Here is a 20,995-nt window from a genome sequence, read left to right as displayed (position 1 = left end):
CAAAATTATTCACCAACAGTGAGCTAACCATAGCAATTGCTTGCTCTTTGCCTCTTATCATTTAATTATCTCTCTAAAGGAAGGGAGACAATTTTATAGGACTTAGGCCTGATTTCCCTCAATAGAAGTCTTGATTACTGTATCTGGGTAATTACAACTCCTTTCTGGGTGCTTGAGGGAGTGTAGTTTTCTCCTGTATGCCCTTGCCCAACTCAATTTCCCAGAATCCCAGTCTGTTTCTGAGCATACTCATTGACAAATAAAAAATGGCCTTGAGACCATGATCCTTGTCAAGATGACCACCCACTCCTATGAAGCAGTTGCATTCTTAGAAAGAGAAAATTCCCTAATCTACATACAGGACAGAGGAAAAAGGAATTATCAGATGGAGGGTGTGTCTCCACTGGACTCTTTTCTACATTTAAACGACAATTCCCCTTCCCTTCCAGTTCAGGAGATCCTCAAGTGTGTATGCAGAGAATGTGTATATACATGCAAACATATATACAGTTCCACTCTCCTCCTGGCTCCTATACCCGGATAGGTAAAGGGACCAATATTTACATTTTACTCTCTGTCACTCCAGCTATTAGTATGGGAAAGGAAACACCACCATTTCCCATGAAGCATCATTCACATTTTCTCTTCCAAAACATGCATTTGATTTAGTTGAAAAGGGAGTTCAAGCACCCATTCAGGATATGGGCTAAGACCTATTTATAGGGCTCCTTCTACCCTCCAAACGTCCCCCCCACCTCCTGCACACACACACACACATACACACACACACACACTACAGACAGTGACTGAAAGATTTTCAGTTTGAAGCGATGGCAGAGAGAGAGGCAGAGGATTAAAGAATATGATTTAAAATGTAATGGGGATGAATAGGGAAAATCATTTCCATAAGACAAGATCAGTAAGAGCACTGGGTGAAGAGAATTATGAAGCAAATTTCTCAAAGACCTTCCTGCCACTGCTATTGTTAAAGAGAAGCAGAGGAACTGGCAGGGTGCTGCCACAGGGCAGGTAAATGCATGTGAAGTAAAATAGAACAGATGTGACTACACTGTCGTGTCAAATGGCACCTTTTATACCCAAAGCACTGCAGCCAACCCCTTCTCAGTGCTCCTGTCTATGAATCTATCTGAGCAGTGGCACAGAGAAATTGGTTAGAGCTAGTGGCCATGACCACTGCACCACAAACCACAGGGACAAGCACAGCAGGTGCTTAAACTGCTAGAGGCACAAAGCTATTTAATACTCCGTGGGTTTGCTCAGGAATGACACTCATATGCAGCAATCACAAAACAAACAAGGAACTTTATTCCCAGTCCAACAGAGACAAGGTCCCACATAGGTAAGAGGAAACACAGAGTAGTTCAGTTGAAGGGGTTACTGTCACTAAACATTAAGCAACAATAGATGCTGCTATTGGGATACAACACACTTAACAATTCTATTGTTAACTACAGGTCACAAGCTCTCTCCCTTGCAGCTGCAACTCTGATCCCAGTACCTGCTACATTCCCAAAGCTAAGGGTCTGCTGAGCCTTGCTGATCCCTGGCCCTGGCTACATCTCGTCATTATCTGGTCACACAGAGACTTCCTTGCAGTGCTCTTCTTTCAAGACAGTTTTTCTTGGGCCTTTTCTTTCTGACTCTAATCTTCCTTCCTCCAGGCAAATCCCAGTAGCTTCCCCTCAACACCAGAGTTGCTGCTTCACTGGACAGACCCCCAAAATGGTTCCTGTCTACAGTCCACCCTCAACAGATCTGACTAGTTGAGGGAAAGGGACTCAGCTGCCCATCAAAATATCAGTCTCACATAAGTCCCAAAGCTGTAGCAGCTCAGCCTCCTGCTGCAGAGACAATAGTCCATTCAAGGTCTATTACAATACTTTTCAAAGCAATGAGTTAGACAGTGGTAGCTTAGTGACTATGTAGCCACATGTAGAAGTTATAATGCTGTCTGCAACTGGTCCCATGCAAACATTGAGCTGAATTTTGTATCATGGTGTTACCTCCTATGACAAGATGAGCACTGTCAAATAGGATTGTCAAATAGCACTGTCAAATAGTCATTGAGGGTTGTGGGTGTTTATTAGCTTATTACCTTGAAAGATTTCAGAGTAGCAGCCTTGTTAGTCTGTATTCGCAAAAAGAAAAGGAGTACTTGTGGCACCTTAGAGACTAACAAATTTATTTGAGCATAAGCTTTCGTGAGCTACAGCTCACTTCATCAGATGCATTCAGTGCATTATATGATCAATTCCACAGACATTAGACTCTGTTTGATTGATGGTGAGAAAATCAGGTAGAACAACAGGATTATCTCCTCTTAACAAAAAGCAGGATGCTATCCTAAGCAAAGGGAGTCAGGTACAACACTACCTGCCAAAACAAACATTAACGCAGGGTATGATAGAGACTTGAAACCATAGTTGTTAGACCTGCAGAGTTAAGGGTGGGAATAGGTAGAATAAGGAAAAATGATCTAACTACTTCAAAATATAATTGAAGAATTCTCAAGAATTGAAATACCTTATATGCTAGCATATAGAACAGGTCAGAAAATCTTTTTTATTTCCCCTGTGGAAATTTGATTTTTCAGAAAATTTTCAAAAAAACAAAAATATTTCATCCTAAAAATGAAATAGTTTGATTCAGAAATGTCCCAATGGTGCCTTACAGGATTTGTAGTTCAGATACTTTATGCTTTCATTCTCATCTACAGGCCAGACTATATATTTCCCATGGCATACCACAGTGTTCCTCTCTGTCAGATAAAGCCCCATTGCAATTGCATGGCTGCAGAGCATCATGAGAGATGTAGTCCCACAAGAGAGCACTGCCTGTAAAGGAGAACAGAGACATCAAACAGCTGAACTATGGCTCCCATCAGGCACCATATTAAGTATTTCAAAACCAAAGTATTTTGATTTTCGGCCAAATGCCAAAAACATTTTTAGTTTTCCGGTATTATGGGGATTTTTTAATGAAAAATTAAAATTTTCCACAGAAGCAGACACTTTTCTTCAAAAAAAAATTGTTTATGTAAAATAAAAAATCTATTGAAAAGCAGTTCTGATGAAAAATTTTTGACCAGCTCTATTTATAGCACTTAAGGCCATATGCTGCCTTCCCTGCACATTCTAACTCTCATTGATGGCAATCGGACTTGTGCATACAAGGCCCTTGTATTGCAGAGAAATAGTCTGTCTAGCACATGGCACACATTGTTTATATCCAAGACTTTTCTATATGATAGATTCAAATATAATTTGGGGGTGGCTAATTTATCTCCTTTGTATAAAGAACTTCTAGCTGTTTCTATAGCACTCGGATTGAGTCAGGAAATTTAAAAAAGCAGATATAAATTGCACACATTTAACAATACTTAATAGCAAAGCACTGAGCAGCTTAGAAACGAGCGTATATGAGCTAATCAAAATAAGTGTTGCAGGAAAATCATCTCACTTTAATTTTTCAAAAGCTATTAGGTTTCAAATTAAATGGAAGATTAAAATAAAAATTAGCTTTAGCTGCAAGTGGAGGAGGCTAAATTTGGTCAATTTTTGTTGTTTATCTGTGCAGAAAGTCCCTGCATTTACCATTTGACAAATCTTCTGATAAAACACTTGCTGCAATCAGGTGAAGTACGTTATTAATGGTTCTAAAAAGATATACAGGATTGCCTCATCCTGAGGCAATTAAATTTGTGAAGTAAGTGTGTTTAATATCTCTGAGGGTCTGACTGTAATGAAACAGGTGATCTTTCTACAATTGCTATTGTTTATCTCATTTAGAATTTCTTTGCTTTTTTTTTTTTTTTTTTTTAACGCTAATGGATGACTACATGACTGCAGACTCCTTTTGTTAGGGCACAGTTTCCTCAACTTTTGAAAGCTGAGCCACTTTCAGGAAAATGTAACAAATCCTGGCCATTTTAACCATACTGTATGTTGGTAAATATCTCTCTTAGTTTTGGTGTAGATCTTTATGGTATGATACTGCCTCCCTCTCCTTTCTGACATGACTTCAGGAGCAGTGAAATAGTTAACACTACTGACATTTAAAATAGCATCAGTGGCAGTCGAGTTAGCACCCTTTGAGATGGATGGGAGATGTTCACACCTCAGACCTATTGTTTCAGGCTCTTAGCAGACTCAGGTGGACCTTGCTGCATCAGTTACAGTTGGATCAAGCTGGGTGTGGTAATATCTTTTATTGGACCAACTTCTGTTGGTGAAAGAGACAAGTTTCGGAGCTACACAAAGCTCTTCTTCAGGTCACATCTTTCTGTTTTTCTTCACAATCATAAACTAATTTGTTTATGGAAGTTGAATTTCTCGAGCACAATTTTAAGAATATTCTGTATGTCTTTACCGCAGAGTTAACCTGGGTTCCTTAACCTGTCTCATCCATACACAATAACTTCTGACCCTAGTTTGGTGGTACTTTCACCTGAGCTAGCTGGCTCATTTGGGGCTAATGGCTAAAGTCCAAGTGCTGCTTTCACTCTGGCTGGTGAACCCACCCACTTTGCAGTTGGGATTCAAGCAAAACCACTCAAGTGCTGATAGTCCTCCAATGCTTTCCCACAATTCTCACATTTGTCCTTCTAGGCATACAAGTTCTCCCATAATTCACTGGAAAAAAATCAGTGAGCAGCTCTGATTTCAGAAGTCCAGAAGTCCTAGCACCCAACCATACCATACCATGCCATCCTTGAGACCTCCTCCCCCACAACTCCTTTTTGGGTAAGGGCCCCTACAATTACAACACTGTGAAATTTCAGATTTAAATATCTGAAATCATGACGTTTATGATTTTTAAATCCTATGACCATGAAATTGACCAAAATTGACCCTGAATTTGGTAGGACCCTACTCATTGGCTAGTAGTTCTTCATGCCTCCCTTTTCCCCCACATCCTATAAGGGCATGCTCCCATTTTGGGGAAATGCTGAGTTAAGGAGACCTAATAATGGAGATGTGCTTGTGTTTTCTCCACATATGACAGGGAAGCCTGTCATTTTAGAAAGCCCCAATCCAAAAACATTAAGTGAGTATCTAATGACTGACCATTCCCTCTAGAGGTTTATAACAGAGACTGTATCTTTATATTTGAGGCCCTGGTATGGAAAATTAGTGTCAATTTGCTAGAAAAGAGACTAAGAGCAAAGGAATAACATTCTGACCGGCAACACAAAACTGGAGGGATGCTCAGTACTGCAGCTAGTGTTGAAGGGACTAACTATCTCCACCAAAAACTTCCTCACATTTGAGAAAAATGTCTTTCTGCAGAGATAATTAGTATGTGGAACAAAACTAAGAGCACCAAAGGCATATTCTTTCTAAAGAGTTAGACAAATACTAGAGAAAAGGTCTGTTGACCCAAATTCAGTCCTAACATACACCTTGTGCAGCCTCATTGACTTCCCTGAGCTTAGTAGTGGGGTTGGACTGGGGAGTTATGGTTAATTACTAGAGCTTATGGCCTGTTGTGTTTGAAAACTAACCTCACCAGTTTGAGGCCTGCATGTTCTGCCTATAATTAAATCTGAAAACCATAAATATGTGTAATGTTGGGAAATAATAATAAACATTTTTAAAAAGGAAAATATCTACAAGGTGCTTTCCTCTTGTGATACCAAATTTCTAAAAAAAAAAACAACAAAAAAAAAACCTACCCTGTTCTTAACACACATAAATAAACAAACATGCAAAAGGCCAAAGGAATATTTTTGTCTATGATTTAGAAAAAAAACAAATTTTTACTTATAAAACCGTGAGCGAGCTATTAAAAATAAAGAATAAACCTAAGCAAACTGTGATAAAGACTATCCACATATCTTGGGGGGGTTGTAACATATCAAACCTACTAAAGGTATGCAAAGGAGAATCAGCACAGCAGGATGAGCATGGGAGCAGCAGCATCCCACTGAACAACAAAGTTAGTATGAGTAAGCTGGGGGATCCCTACAATTTTTATTTAAGTAAAACAAATTATGGGAAGGCTGGGACCCTGTACTCCTTACAGAGCTCAAGAATTGTCCTAGTTTTCTCAAATCTCTGTAATCCTGGGAAAGGGAAAGGAAGTGGACATATTCTGATATCATTTATACTGGTGTAAATCAGGTAGAACTCCACTAAAGACAATGGAGTTGCACCAGAATAAGACCAGTGAAAGGAGATCAGCATCATGTCCAGATGGCCTGATTCTTCTCTCGGTGACACAAGTGTAAATCAAAAGTTCACTGAAGCCAGTGGGGTTCCAGCAGTATAAAAGTAATGTGAGAGGAGAGGGAGCGCGAAAGAGAAAGAGAAAGAGAAATGAAACATCTATTCAGTTTTAGGGGCCCGAGGAATTTCTAATTCTTTGGGCCTGGATATTTCTCCTAGTGCTCCTGTATGCAATCTTGTTCTGAAGGAAGGAAAGCACAGCAACAAGACTCATTGAATGTAATTACTGATATGCCAGCTATGTTCCAGAACTGGATATGTAACATAAATGTATTTGTAATTGGAAACAAATACTAACCGTATCAAATCCACTGCCCAATTCTAGCAAAGAAATCTGACCTAAGGGTACATCAAATAATTATTACCCAGTGACCACAAAGCAGAAGGATCAATTTCTCCCTGGGAAGAAGAAACCAAGGCAGGGGCCAAAAAACAAACAGTTAAGAATGAGCCTCACAAAAATACAGTGAATGGGACATTCAGTGTACACAAAAGGAATTCCTGATGAAATTCCCTACAAGGGATTTCCCTATTTGGAAATGTCCTTTCACCTTGTGTTTACTGCACCCTGGAATAAGAAACGGACCTGCCGTGGTCAACCACAGCAGCCAGAAAGGGATACAAGGTAAGAGGCAATTGCTCAAGTACTTAAGTCCTAGATTATGAAGGTCTTCACTTTTTAACACTAAGATTTTGTATCCTTTGGTGTAATGGCAGCTAGTGCAAACCCTGGAGGAACTCACCAACTCCTCCAATCCTATCTGAATTAGCAGCAAACAGCCATTTTATCTTGGTACATATCATTTATTTTAAAATAAATGTTTGGTTTATCATCCTTATCTAAAGGACTTCACTGCCAGTGGAGTGCAACCCAAAGGTGAACTGCAAGAGGCACCTGCAGGGCATGTGTTAGTACTTAATTCTGCAGGAGTGAAAGCAGAGCAGACAAGGAACAGCTCATACTTTCCTGTTGCTGGTTCCTCTATTTTTCCCCTACCCACCCAGAGGATCTCTTCAGTGCCTCACTGTGCACAGAGCTCCCAGCTCAAGGTGAAACAGCACCTGAATAAGCTGTGGAATTGGATATCTGTTGCACTTCCTCTAAGTCCAGCATCATGTGGGCAATAGCCCTACCCCAGCCCCATGACCAATATGAGCTCCCAATATGAACCCTTCATAATCAAGCATTACTGCCCCATCAGCATTTCAACCTAACCCTGATACCACCACCAAGTTCTCACACTACCCAGGACCCACCAGTACATATAAGCCACAGTTTTTTTCCCATTCTCAACAACCTCACTATCTCCCAGCACTTACACTACCCAGCACTCAAACATCCCAGTACCCAAAGAAAGAGTCACAGTTCCTTGCCATGACATGAGTCTAGTTCTGCATTCCTTCACAGCTGCAATCATGCTGCATACAGAGCTGAACAAATAATTCTCAGGAAATAAATTACTCAATTAATTTAGCCAGTCTTCCTGATCACAGATTGTCTGAAAGTAGATCATGATATCCATGAATTTACTTTGTATTTGAAGGGTATTTGTAACTTTTTCTCTCTCTATGGCTTAACAGCAGAGAGTTCCCTATGAGTATTCAGTATTTGATAGTTGAAATTTATGCTATATTGACTAATATTGACTGGTCACCTAAGTTATTTGGTGTTCTTTCTTACCCCTGACTGGGTAACCCTTACAATCAGTAGGAGGGCCTAAAGAAGTCATTGGGTCTTTTAGTGTCCCCGGGAGAGGTAACAGATTAGCAGGATTGGGAAATTATTGATATTTTTATTTCTATTGTGGTTGTACCAAAGGGCCCCATGGTGCAAACACAGAACAAAAAGATGGTCCCTGACCCCAAAGAGCTTACAACCTAGAAAATGTAAATCTTCCTCTTTCTGGGCTATGCATGCCTTGCCAAAACCATTTTAAAAAAATAGGCTTTCTTTAAAATTTGTGTGGAGTTTAAATTTAATTTTTCTCCTTTCACAGTCACATAAACTAAATTTGAAACATCCTAGCTGTGAAAAGTGTGGTCAGATAGTTTTCTAATTCAGTCAATTGCTTGTATGTCAGGGGTCTAGCCCAGAGTTTGGGGAGCACTTTCCTCTTGATATGAGGTGTTCCATATATACAAAAGCCATTTCCAGGACTAATAATCACATATATTACTTTAACATTGGCTCTCCCTGAGTTGTACTTGAGCATGCCAGCTTAGCATCCACTTTCCATGATTATCTGTGCAAGTAAAATCCAATTCCAAGTATGTTGCACAGAAAGAAAGACAGGAGATTTCATGAATCACAAGAAACAATATTTTAATAAATTGGTGGGACATGAAAAGAAAACTGTCACCCCACATACTCCAGATCAGTGGTAATGATGTAAATGTGGTGAGCCTTAGCCATGAATTAGTTACATACCAATTAAATAAGTTTTCCATAAACTTTAGCCATCAAAGGAGCACATACGTTAAATATATATATACATATGAAGAGGAAACCTCAGAGTCTGCTAAAAGACTTTTCCCCCATATTCAAATAATTATGCTGTCATTGTGCCTCATGGGCTTCATATACCAAAGAGAATGAATGAGATGAAAAGCAGACATGCCCTACTCCTCCAAGCAAAATGTTCATTCAAGAAACACAAACCAAAACACATTTTTCAAGAATGTTAGTGCACCAAAGAGCAGCTGTAAGCTCTGCTCTAGCTGTTTACACTTGATTTAACTCAATTTTATATGACTTATTCAGTAAAAATGAGTGTCTGTCATGGTAATTGCTATATCACTCACATACCAGTATTTATCTTCTTTAAGCATATACAAGACAAGCCTTTAGAAGGGAGTTGCAGGTAAAAGTTTGTTCACAAGGCCCTGTGTACTCTGCAGCAGACAGTACCTACAATCTGCAGCAAGGTCCCTAGATCCTGCTGCATTCTGGTGGGACATCTGTGGCAGTTTCAGATAAAAACCTCAGTGTTTTTAGTTTTATTTCATTAAATCTGAAAATGGGCAACAGACAGACCAGTAGCCTGTCTGTTATTTATTTTGATAATAAATTTAAAGTACTTTGTTCTGTTCCCCCTCTTCTGGTTTTCAATAAGCTGTATATTGTCATCTGTAGGTTTCAGAGATAGAATCCATTAAGGTGCATGGGACAGTTCACACCTTCAGCTGTTGTTTCAGTCACATTACAAACTCAGGAAGGCATCAGTGCATCAGTTACACACAATTCATATTTTCCAAGTGACCTCAGTTACTCTGAGGGATAAAATTGTAATTTGTGTTTTAAATGAAAGCAGAAATGCTGAAGCAAAACTCTGCAACAAAAGAAGAGAGTAAGTCTATGGCAAATTCCACCAGCAACAACCCATAGAATATGTAGGGCTTTGTCCATATCCTGCTATTAGTTCCTAAGCAGAACCCCACAACTACTTCAACTGAGAATGCTGCTTAAAAACAAATGGCACTAGCTTTAAATTGTACAATATGTTAGCAAATTATTTCTATAAGCATGTCTAGAAAAGGAAGAATAAGCCCAAAACAAAGGAGAGAAGGAATAGGAGCCCCTCACCAAACAGTGTGCCCACCACTATAGATAGTGCCTTCAGAGTCATATGAGAAACAGAAAAGTTAGTATATGAATAAGGGCTTTATATTGTGGAGCAAATTTGTCTGATAATTTTTATTTTATGTGAGACAAAAGTTTTCTGTGACAACTAAATTCCAAGGACGAACACTGTATAGTTATGTTCTGGTTTCCGTTATAACCAGCTCTCCTTCCGGTCCTCATTTATAATTTCCTCCAATTACATTATTTTGTAGCTTAAATGTTCCATGTATGCTGGCTCCCAGCTCAAAGGTGAATTAACTGCTGTTCAGTCACTCTAAGTTTCTTACATAGGTGTTGAAGGGAGTTTTTAGATTTAATCATGTGCTTAAATGCTTTACTGCTTTGATTTCAATAGGGTAGGCACCCAAATACCTTTGAGTAGCTGGGCCCAAGTGCCTTGTACTATGAATATGGGGTGGGGGAAGAGTCTCCTGTCTTAAGGAAATTGTTTCCATATTTTTAAAGTTTATGGAGGCTTAAAAGGAACATATTTTCACTGGCTGGTCAGAGCTTGTCTTGTGAGGTGTCCTCACCCTACAGTGATTTAGAAAAATGTGCAGAAAAAAATCGTCTGTAAAGGAAGTTGCTCCAGTTAAGTCCCCCCACCTCCCTATTTAAAGTTGCTTGGGTTAAGAATGCCTTATCAAACATCTCCTGAACTAAGGACATATTTTTAAGGCATTCTTCGATCAGGGTTCGAGTTTAGGTTCTTTCTGCTGTTCTTAACTCTGCCACTATGGAACATACATAGTGTTTTCTATATAACTTGATTGTGCTTGTCCTTTCCTATTTGTCACATTACATATTTATCAAAGTATATAGTATATCCAAATTGAGCAAATGTATTAGAATCCTTGAGCCTTGCCTACTCCCACCGAAATCAATAGGAGCTTTGACCTTGACTTAGATGCAGGACTGGGTCCCTTCACGTTTTGAACATACTGATTTTTGTGTGTTTGAATCACCGAACTTGAATTACATAAACACTACATTTAACACCTTTATTGTCTACATATCTGCATCCACAGCCTCATCCTGCAAGCCTTGAGCTCTCGAAAGTCCCATTTGATGCTACCAGTTTTTTGTATGTAGGATGAATACAGCCTCAGGTTCCTAAATACATAGCTAGGGACCAGATCCTCAGCAGGTGTAAATTGGTAGAGCTCTATTTAAAAATCAATGGTGCTAAATTGATTCACGCCATCCGAGATTCTAGATAGCCTTTTGTTATTTTGGGTTTCAGGGATGCTGGGTGGTGTAGGGATGAGATGACACACGTCTAGTTGACCAGCTACCCAATAAGCAAATATCATCGGACCTCTGTTTCTGAAATGGTAAATTTAAGGACCTTTAGAGATCTGTTTAATAATAATAATTCGCCTTGGTTTTCCATGTATTCGTAGATTCAAATGCCAGCCTATTTACATATAAATATCAAACAGGCTCATATAGGACCCCCTTTCTCCTCTGATAGTTTAGACTATGGGGGATTTCTTGAACTTGAAGTCTGGGAGAAAGGGGCTGGGGAATGACTCAGTTATGTCAGCCTGCGTTCTTCAAAAGGTAGCATTTGTTGATCCATTTTAAAAGTAAAATCTTGTGTAAACTGCCTTTTAGCTGTTGATGCGCCACAGTTCCCTTAACTGATGAGAGCCGCGGCCCTTTTGGAGAAATGGATCGAATTCCAGGCGGGGAAACATATGGAAACCTTGTCTCTTTTATCTAGTCCCTCCTAATGCAAGTATTACCTTCCCTATTACCCCCCCCCCCTGGAACTCGCATGCCCTAGATCTCTCGGAGTTCCAGAGGACATCAGTGTTGCAATTCAAGCGCGTCTAATCAGCGCTATTAATGTCTGAGGGCGTCCTGCTCGGATAGGAAGCTTTAAAGGGCCTTAAACTGGCAAAGATGAATTCCAAGAAAAAGTGCGCCCCTCTCCTCCCTTACAAAAAAAAAGTTGACATCAACTCAGCTGAAAAGTAGGTTAATTAAGAGCGTCTAGCAGAGCTCCCCAGCGGTGACTTACTTCAGGTGCTGTATATTAGCGCTACCCGGCTGAAAAAGGCTTTGTTTTCACCTAGCCCCATAGCCTGGAGTGTCTGAATATTGATTGGCTCTGGGTAGCTGATTTCTTTGAAATACACGTACATTGTTCCTAGAAGCTGCATCTTCTCTCTTCGGTTTGGTTGGTGGTGGTTGTTGTTTTTTTTTCATTTGTAATTAAAATATTAACAACACTTGGGTATTGTAAATATTACCCTTGGAAATGAAGTGATTTCTTTGTATTACCGACACCTGTATTCCTCCAGGGCGGGGGGTGAGGGGAAGAATACTGAAGGTTGTTTGCAAAGCAATCTAAGGGGCGAGGTACTTGGCTTTCATCAAAATTAACTTCCAATAATTGAGCATCTGAATTTCTGACAGCTTGGAAAATATCACTCCAGTCCACATATTTCTGAGCTTCTGCCTAAAGAGCGCAGAAAATCCTTCCACCTCACGATGAAATCTTCCTTCCACAAAGCTAGTTGAAGCTGCTCCTTGGCACTCTCTAAAAGCCCCAGACGTGTGCTAAAGAGTCCCCCCTTATGACGCTGGACCTTGCCCTCAATGGCGTTGTCATTACTATATGTCCCTGACTGAGACTGGCTGGGAAGCTCTAGAGAAATAGCCTTGAAGGGGATAGACCCTCTTTCTCAGAAGCAGCGGCCACTGTAAGAGGATCACTCTGAAGCTGAGCTTGTCAGTCAGATGTCAGGCTAGCAACAGAAAGCAAAAGTTCCTTCCTAATACAAACCCAGAGGCACGTTCAACTTTTAGAGAGCGTCTGGCACACTGTCTCTCTTTTTCTATTATTATTATTAATGGAATGAGGACACGCAGGGGAAAGGAGGCAGGGGTAATGATAATCATGGGATTAAGACTAGGAATAATAAAAAATGAATTGGTGTGCATTCATTCCTGCTGCTCAGGCGCTGCTGCACACAGCTATCCAAAACTAAAATGTCCTATGCAGCAACTTTCCCTCCACCCCTTTTTTTGAAAAATCTGCTGAAAACGAACCCTTCCTTTTGTGATAAACACTAATAAGAGGAACCCTGGCTCGGGATATCGCGTGTAATTTAATCTCCCATTCCTCCCCTAAAGGGCTTGGCAAAAGTGTTGGGTTCGGTTCGTTCTTGTAACAACACTTTGTAGCGCTCAGAACTGAGTTCATGTTGAAGTAGGAAATCTTGCCGCGAGATCTCTATATAGCAGATGGAATTACTATTTCATTGCAGCCAGACATTGACCAGAGCCTACGGAAATCCACAAAGAAAAGCAACCTTTGAAACTCCCCCGGTATGTAGGGTCCTGCTGTAGCTGAAGGATTAAATTTGGCTGGAACTCAGTGGCAATAATTATTCCTAGTTTGCCAAACAAATCAATATTCCTTAACTCGCTCGAATGCTGTCACACTGCAGAACAACTAAAATCAAGATTAATTCTACCTGTATTTTCTACTTAGCGGACTTTACTTTTCTGGGGTTATTTTTAAAGAAGGGCCTGTCAAGAATCGCTTGCTGAATACATGCGCTTTCACCCTGACTCAGTTTCTTTTTCAAGTGTTCCTTATAAAGACGAGTAAAATCAAATCCGGTTGTTTATATCTGACCCAAAAACCAAACGACACAGAATTCAGCAGAAACGCCTTTGTTCCAATTTCCTCTTAAGTGTATTTCTTTTTCCTATAAGGCATGCAGCCGATCAGCCACCAGTTTAACGTTCTGGGTGAAGGAACACTAATGTCATCAGTGCTTTCATGTTCTCCAGGAAAGTTTTTTCTGAAAGTGTGTGAATGAGTCAGGTTTTAGCAATCTCACTCGTTTTAAAGGATTTGCAACATATGCCCGGTCTGGTTAGTCCCACTATTTTGTAGAAGTTATTTAATAGAAAGTTATTTTAAAAATGAAAATATAACTTAAAGTGGCAGCGTTGTAAAAGTTATCACTGAATGGGAAATTGCAAGTCTGAGATCGTATTATTGTTGAATGTGGGCACTCGCTTTACAGTGTTTCCTACCCGAAGCCATGCACTGTAATAATTCATGGAAGGAAAATGTTTTCTAATTTTCAGACAAACTTCTGGAACGTATTTGGTGAATGTACCTATTTGCTGTGACTCGCCATCAATTCATGAGAATAAAAGCAACATCATTCGTCTTAAAAAAAGTTAATTAAGTCGGTGCTTTAATGGGTATAGAATCTACAAACTGCCAGCATCAGTTCAGACACTAGCATCTGGTTTCATTGAAACTGCGTTGTTTATTTGCAGGCATGTCGGATTTGTAAACTATCCATGATTCCTTACATTTATCTATCACCTTAAAGTTTAGGGTCACAGTTAAGAAAGCGTGTGCTCAAGGTGAAATGTGCATGGCACAAGAAAGCCCATTGGTCTTAAATGCAATCTAGATGCACTGTTAATGCACTTAAATTAAGCCCATGTTAATTCTGCACAATAACAAAGGTACTGGTACTTTTGGGTCTGAATTCCATCACAGAAAACACAAGAAGTAAAGAAAGATTTGTTTTATGTTATTTAGGCAAAGGTGGAAGTAATAAAAGAAACTCCTGTACATATTTTCACGCTATCTAATTAACAACTTTGGAAAACAAAGCGCATTTACTGGATATCTGTATCCACCCTTGTAACAAGAAATAAGACTGTAAGGGATCATGTTGAAAACATTTGTCAAGGATTGTTTTTAAAACAGTTATAAACAGTCACATGTTTTAAAAGACGTTTATGAAATAATGCGACAATACAACTCTATTAATCTTTTCTCAGATGATGAAATAATGTATTTAAAACAAATATTCTTCTTAAATTATTACAGTGAGGAATTTGAAACGGAAAGCTGACAAAGAATTAACCAGCAAGATTAATTTTAGAAAAGGAAACATGAGTTAGATATCCTACATTTTATTTTCGATGGTGAAACAAGACAGTTCTAATAAGGCCACATGTGAGACGTAATTTTTCTATTATTATTTGCCCGATTTTTAAAGCTCAATCGCTCACTTGACTTCAACAGCATAAACAGATCAGAAAAGTTTATGCTTGGGGTCTACTTCAAAGGAAAAACAACAACTCCAATGACAGGCTATTTTGATTTCTCCCCTCTGATTTGCAGATTGTTTAAAAGATTCTGTGTCAGTGTATTCGGAGATTCATATTCTATTGATAACAATAAAAAATGACATTAACATGTTTCTCCCCAAAACCACAACTTTGATAAACAAGAGATGGGAGGCAAAACAGAGAGACAGACAGGCAGGAATCAGTCTCTCTTGAGACTAATCCACTGATTTAAAAGTTACACTGGAAATATTTTTGACAATGTAAACAATATTACAGGACATTCGTTGTCTTTTAAAACGAAGCTTCATAATATATTGATGGTATGTTAGTGTCTTCCATTACATTTTCCTGTAAACTCGGAAATAACAAAAGTTGGAACCTAAGAAAGTTTCTCATTAAACTACAGCAGTGTGTTTTTAGGTGATATTCTTTATCTCTCTCGGTTGTTTGTTTTGTTTTTCCACTCTGTCCCTCTTCCCTTCCCCCCCGCCCCCACCATAAACACACTTCATAAAGGGGCTGAATGGAAAAAGATAGGTGCAGAGCTGAACAGCAGTAAACGGTAACAGTGATGATGTATTGCATTAATAGTCAGCTGCATTTTAAATATAATAAAGGGTTGGTATTTAATTAGCTACCGCGATATAATGTAAAACCTGAGTTAGTGATTGAACACAATTCGATAGATAGGTAGACAGGTTAGATAATAAGGAGAGGTTTACATAGTTCATTCTCTTAAGGTATGTAATTTTCCACCAACTTAACCCAATATATATGCAAAGGATTCTTTATAGTTTTATTCCAAACATTTTTGGAGAGGAGTTTCCTTTCTTTTTGTGTTTGTACATTGGACACAATAGCTTGAACAGCAAGGCGTTTTTATTTATGTGCAGCTTTTTATTTATTTCACTGACGATCCGAACCTGCAACCCTTATGAAGGGGAAACTCACACAATGGGAGCTTTGACTGAGTAAGAAGTGCAGGATTCTTCTCGAAATTGGCATAACTTCCTTACGAATGAGGTGGGAAGGAGATAAGGGTTGTTTTTGATTAAGCAGTCCCTGATTCCCTGAAGACAAAGTTATAGGCTAATCCATATACAAATCGAGTGACTGTTTTCTCTAAATCTCAACCAAGCTGCTCTAATTCTAGGACTGATACCTAGCAAAGCGATCTTAGACCTAGGAATCCTGCCTAAAAAGATGTTTTCTTTTACTTAACACAGTGTTGCTGGCCTTGTTTCCTTCGCTTTAAGAAGGGGGGAGGTCTAAATTTTCCATCAAACCGCAACGAACAAAACATAACATATCCCAAGTTTACTGTTGAGATACGAAGAAAGTCTGGTTAGCTCTTGGTACTTCTTTTGCCTGGATTTTTTGCCTTACTTAAGACCAGAGAATTGTCCCCGCATTTGAAACCATTTACTAGGGGCTCTCGCTACCCTTTTCTTTATTTCTTTAAATGTGTGTAAGCTGCAGAATTTTCTGACCCATAAATAAGTCATCAAGGTTCTCGGAAGCTCATGAATCTTTGACTGAAGTATGTGTGGGGACTTACACACTTGCTCAGCGTCATGATACTTTAAAAACTTTCACAAAGACAACTCGGGACAAAAAGCACCTCTGTTTAACAAGATAATTCTTGCTTTCAGTTTTATTTCTATTTTCAACTTCCTATTCTTTTGTCCCGTGACATGGCTCTCCCCCCCCTTTGGGGACTCTTTTCTCCTCTTTCTCCCCCCTATTCTGAACTGTTTTACAGCCCTGCTTTGTTACTGGCAGGAAAAAATGTCTGGAGAGCCCGGTCTCTTAAAGAAGAAATAGAAAAGGGAAGACTGGGACTGCAATGTTGCCTATGCATGCAGAACATCCCAATCTGTTTTTGTGCATTGAGTTGGTGAGGGGGCAGCAGGGAGCTTGCACCCAGTCTTAGCTTGGACAATAGGAGGCTGGACAGCTGCACACCCTCAACAAAAGATTCACTCTTCTGTCAACTCTGTTTACTTAGGGTTGCTTCTGACCTCTGTGCTACACTTGTTGCTAATACATATGCTTATCAACCCATTTTAATTGGCTTTCTTCATAAACATTGGCCCCAGCACTTTTTCTGCATGTGTTTCCAAACAACTTAATTGACTTCAGTAATATTCATCTTCTTCGGTTCCACTGCCAAACAACGGGTTTATTTCAGCAGTCTGTGCACATGCCTCCTTGTCCCGTCAAGAACGGATTTGGCATGGAAAAGGAAGATTTCACCTTCGAAAATTGTTTGTCTTAATGTGATCGTTACCACACTGTGGGGCGGGGGAGGAGGGGATCCTGAAGGAATTAACAAGGGATCTGGATACATTGTGCAGATCGATTATCTATAGATACAGGCATAGATATAGAGAATATGCTATATATTGTGCCCGGGCAAATGTGTATGTGTGTGTGTGTGGGGGGGTGACTGTTTACAGGTAAGAGGTGAGCATTTTAGTCCTGTTTTACGTGTGCTTTTCTTTGTTTGTTTATTAACTACCTAGGTTGGTGCCAACCAAGGAAGCCAGCCATCACCCTGTTGAGTCGATAAAGAGTGCATCTAATTTAGAAAAACAGATTGCGCAGCCACGCACAGCCACCATGGACTATCACAAACGGGGATCCATAGTTGCCAATCTCCAATGAAATGGAGAGTCGATGGTCCAAAAAGTCCAAAGAAGGGGATCCGAGTTCCTTCTCTTTCCCCCTCCCCCGGAAATGGTCAGATAGATCCAAGAAGGCTCATGCCAGACCTAAGGTTCCTCCAAAGGACCGTCTGAAAGCAGCGGAGTGCAACTCCCAATCCACCAGGGCGTTAGCCACCAGCGTCTGCCTAGGGACTGGCCGAGTAGGAAAGCCGCAGCCTACCTCCTCCCTGCCTCCCCCGGCTGCAGTCCCTCCCTTGCAGGCACAATAAAAAATGTATTGCCTAGTCCTAGCATGGTCCAGCCTTGGAAAGGCAGAGAAGGGCTGGATGTCCTCTGGCCTTCCTTGGTGTTAGCTATGGTTCCAAACATTCCTTACCACTGAGGGTCAGCCAGGCAATGCCAGCCCGTGGTTTGGATCAGAAGGGGAGCCAGGCACTGCCAGCCCGTGGTTTGGATCAGAAGGGGAGCCAGGCACTGCCAGCCCGTGGTTTGGATCAGAAGGGGAGCCAGGCAATGCCAGCCCGTGGTTTGGATCAGAAGGGGAGCCAGGCAACGCCAGCCCGTGGTTTGGACCAGTGGGGCAGCTAGACACTGACAGCCCGTGGGTTAGATTCTAGGGGCTGCAAGGCAGTGCCAGCTTGTGGTTGGGAATAGAAGGCAACCCATGGAAAATTTACTGCGCTTAGCGTGCATTTTATCAATTAATATTAATTATTCATATTAATAGGATTATTACTATTATTCTTCATTAATTATTGAAGTCAGGTTTGTGGGGGGAAAGCAGCCCTGGATTGTTGTTATGATTGTTTTCTCTGGCTTTTATCACCCTTTGCAGGCATTGTTCACGTTGATTGCCTCGCTTAGATATGATGTTGGGACAGCGCCTCCCTTGAAATGGAAACAGAGGCCCTGAATAAAGAAGGGTGGAAAAAAAAGTACTTTGTAGTCTGCATCGTCCATCTTTAATTCAGAGACGCATCTATACTCCTGGGAGCGCTGCCTTTGATCTCTTTGATTTTTACACCAGATCTGTTATGGACTAAAATTCCTAGGTTTTCCATAGAAACATCTCCATTCCTTCGGGATATTGATGTTTTCTTCTTCCTAGGGGTTATGATATGGTAAATCAGATTCAGAAAAGCATGGACAATGCCAGCATTCATGGGGCTGGGGCTGGGGGGCGGAAGGGGGGGGGGCTGTAGCCTCTCTCTCTTCTCCCAATGAATCAAAATATTGTTTATTCTGTTGCTCTTTAAACCCAGTCACTTCAGCTGCCTTTCAGCGCCTTCAACTTTGGAAGAGGGGCAGCAGCTAGCAGCTAGCAGCAGCAGGTTGCGTTGCCATGGGGACCCTACTGTATGGCAGTAGCGCCAGGCCCAAAGACAATGCCTTGCAAGGGGCTTGAAAAGTGAGGTTTCTCCCTTTGCCACGCCGCCACTTCCGATGGAGCGAGCATTCTCCTGTCGGGACCCTCATCCTGTCACTAGAACAATGGCTGTTTTCGCCTGCCAATTTTTTTTTCTCTCTCCTGCCTTTGATCTATTAAAAAATCAAAAGAACAAAGTCTGGGGAGAAAGGGGGCTTTTGTGTTGATGCACAAGAGAGGCTGTTATAGTGTTGGTCTATTTGTGAGTGTGTGTGTGTTGATGCACAAGGGAGACTGTTATAATGTTGGTCTCTGTGTTCGTGTATTGGGGTAAAGAGGTAGGGTAGTTATCCTAGCGTGGGCTCTCCCGAGACCCACCGACCCCGGGCGTGGCGTGTGCCAAACGCCCCCCTCCCTTTCTCCTGCTCCTCCTCCTCCCCAAGGCAGCCACGAATGAAGGGCAGCGTTGCCCAGCGTTTATCCTCTTTATTGTCCCATCACTCCCTTCATTGCCAAACTCACGTGGCCGGTGAGGCCAGCAGACGTGCAAGGCCGAGTCGGCCGCTAGATGGCGTTGAAGTGGACACCATCCAGCTCCAAGAGATAGGAAGGGCGGAGACGGGCTTATAAGTTATTATTAATCATAATAATATAGCTGAACTGAACTAAATGTATATATCGGTAGAAATAATGGCATTCATGTGAGAGACATATTTTCTGGGTATTTGTAATGTGTGAGGCAGATTTATGAGCTTTTCTAATGATAAATCTGTGTAATCTTCACATGAATAACCATAAACAGAAGTTCCAGGAATCTAGTTTAGCTTTGAAAGCATGATGTTATGAGCTATATGAGCTCTTAAAATATAGATTTATTGGCTTTTGGGGTCTTTGAAGTGTGGTCAATAAAACAAAAAAAGTTGGAGTGTCAATAAAAAATGTGCACATAAATATTTTACATCTCTGTTCTTCTGAAGGGACAAGAGGCCATGCCAAATGAGGGACAGAGGTGAAGCAAACCCAGCTGGGGAACTGGGAGCTCTGGATCACTCTTGGTTTTCTCCAGAAACATGAAACCATTTAGGCCCTTTCCCTTTGCTTTATACACTGAAGAATAAGATCCTCTTGAAAATTAACAAGATCCTTGTTATTGTAATTACTAATTTCTTATATTGTAATTACTAATTTCAGCCAATTTAAACCCTATTTAACCTTATGTATTGCTAGCATTGAAATGTATTATTTCCTTTTCATTAAAATGTCATAAACATCAAAGACGACTGGCAAACTCTTTATCCATTGATTAAAATGACTTTGGACCCTTAGCCATGTGGAAACGGATCCTAATTTGATCTCTCATTACTTTTGTCCTATGAAAACTGGTTTCTAACTTTCTGTGCTTATGAATACATTCCTGTGGGAAAAGAAATAATATACTGGGGACACCTCTGCAGAGGTGATGTACAAGAAATGTATATATATTACTGGTTTCAGAGTAGCAACCGTGTTAGTCTGTATCCGCAAAAAGAAAAGGAGGACTTGTGGCACCTTAGAGACTAACAAATGTATTGGAGCATAAGCTTTTGTGAGCTACAGCTCACTTCATTGGATATAGCTCAGGAAAGCTTATGCTCAAATAAATCTGTTAGTCTCTAAGGTGCCACTAGTCCTCCTTTTCTTTTTATATATATTACTAAGTACTTTTATGTCTATGCTGTCTTTATGTTGCTGTGCAGTAAAATAAAGTATTTTAAAATGTCTTGTTAAAGCCCAAGCAGAATGTTAATAGGTGTGTTGGATCAATGAGCCAGGTTTGCTCTGCTTATTCTGGGTAAATGCCATTCGTTTGTGAACGGAGTTAAATACATCCTTCCTCTGTGTAGCTGCTGCAGGGGCCTCCTGCGCATGGTTTGTGCTGTTTGCGGGAGTCGCTGCAGCCGGCTCAGGACGCTCACAGCCCCAGCTCCTG

This window comes from Eretmochelys imbricata, chromosome 9 (genome assembly GCF_965152235.1).
Source record: "Eretmochelys imbricata isolate rEreImb1 chromosome 9, rEreImb1.hap1, whole genome shotgun sequence".
Taxonomy (NCBI): Eukaryota; Metazoa; Chordata; order Testudines; family Cheloniidae; genus Eretmochelys; species Eretmochelys imbricata.
Note: the sequence above shows the minus strand (reverse complement) of the source record.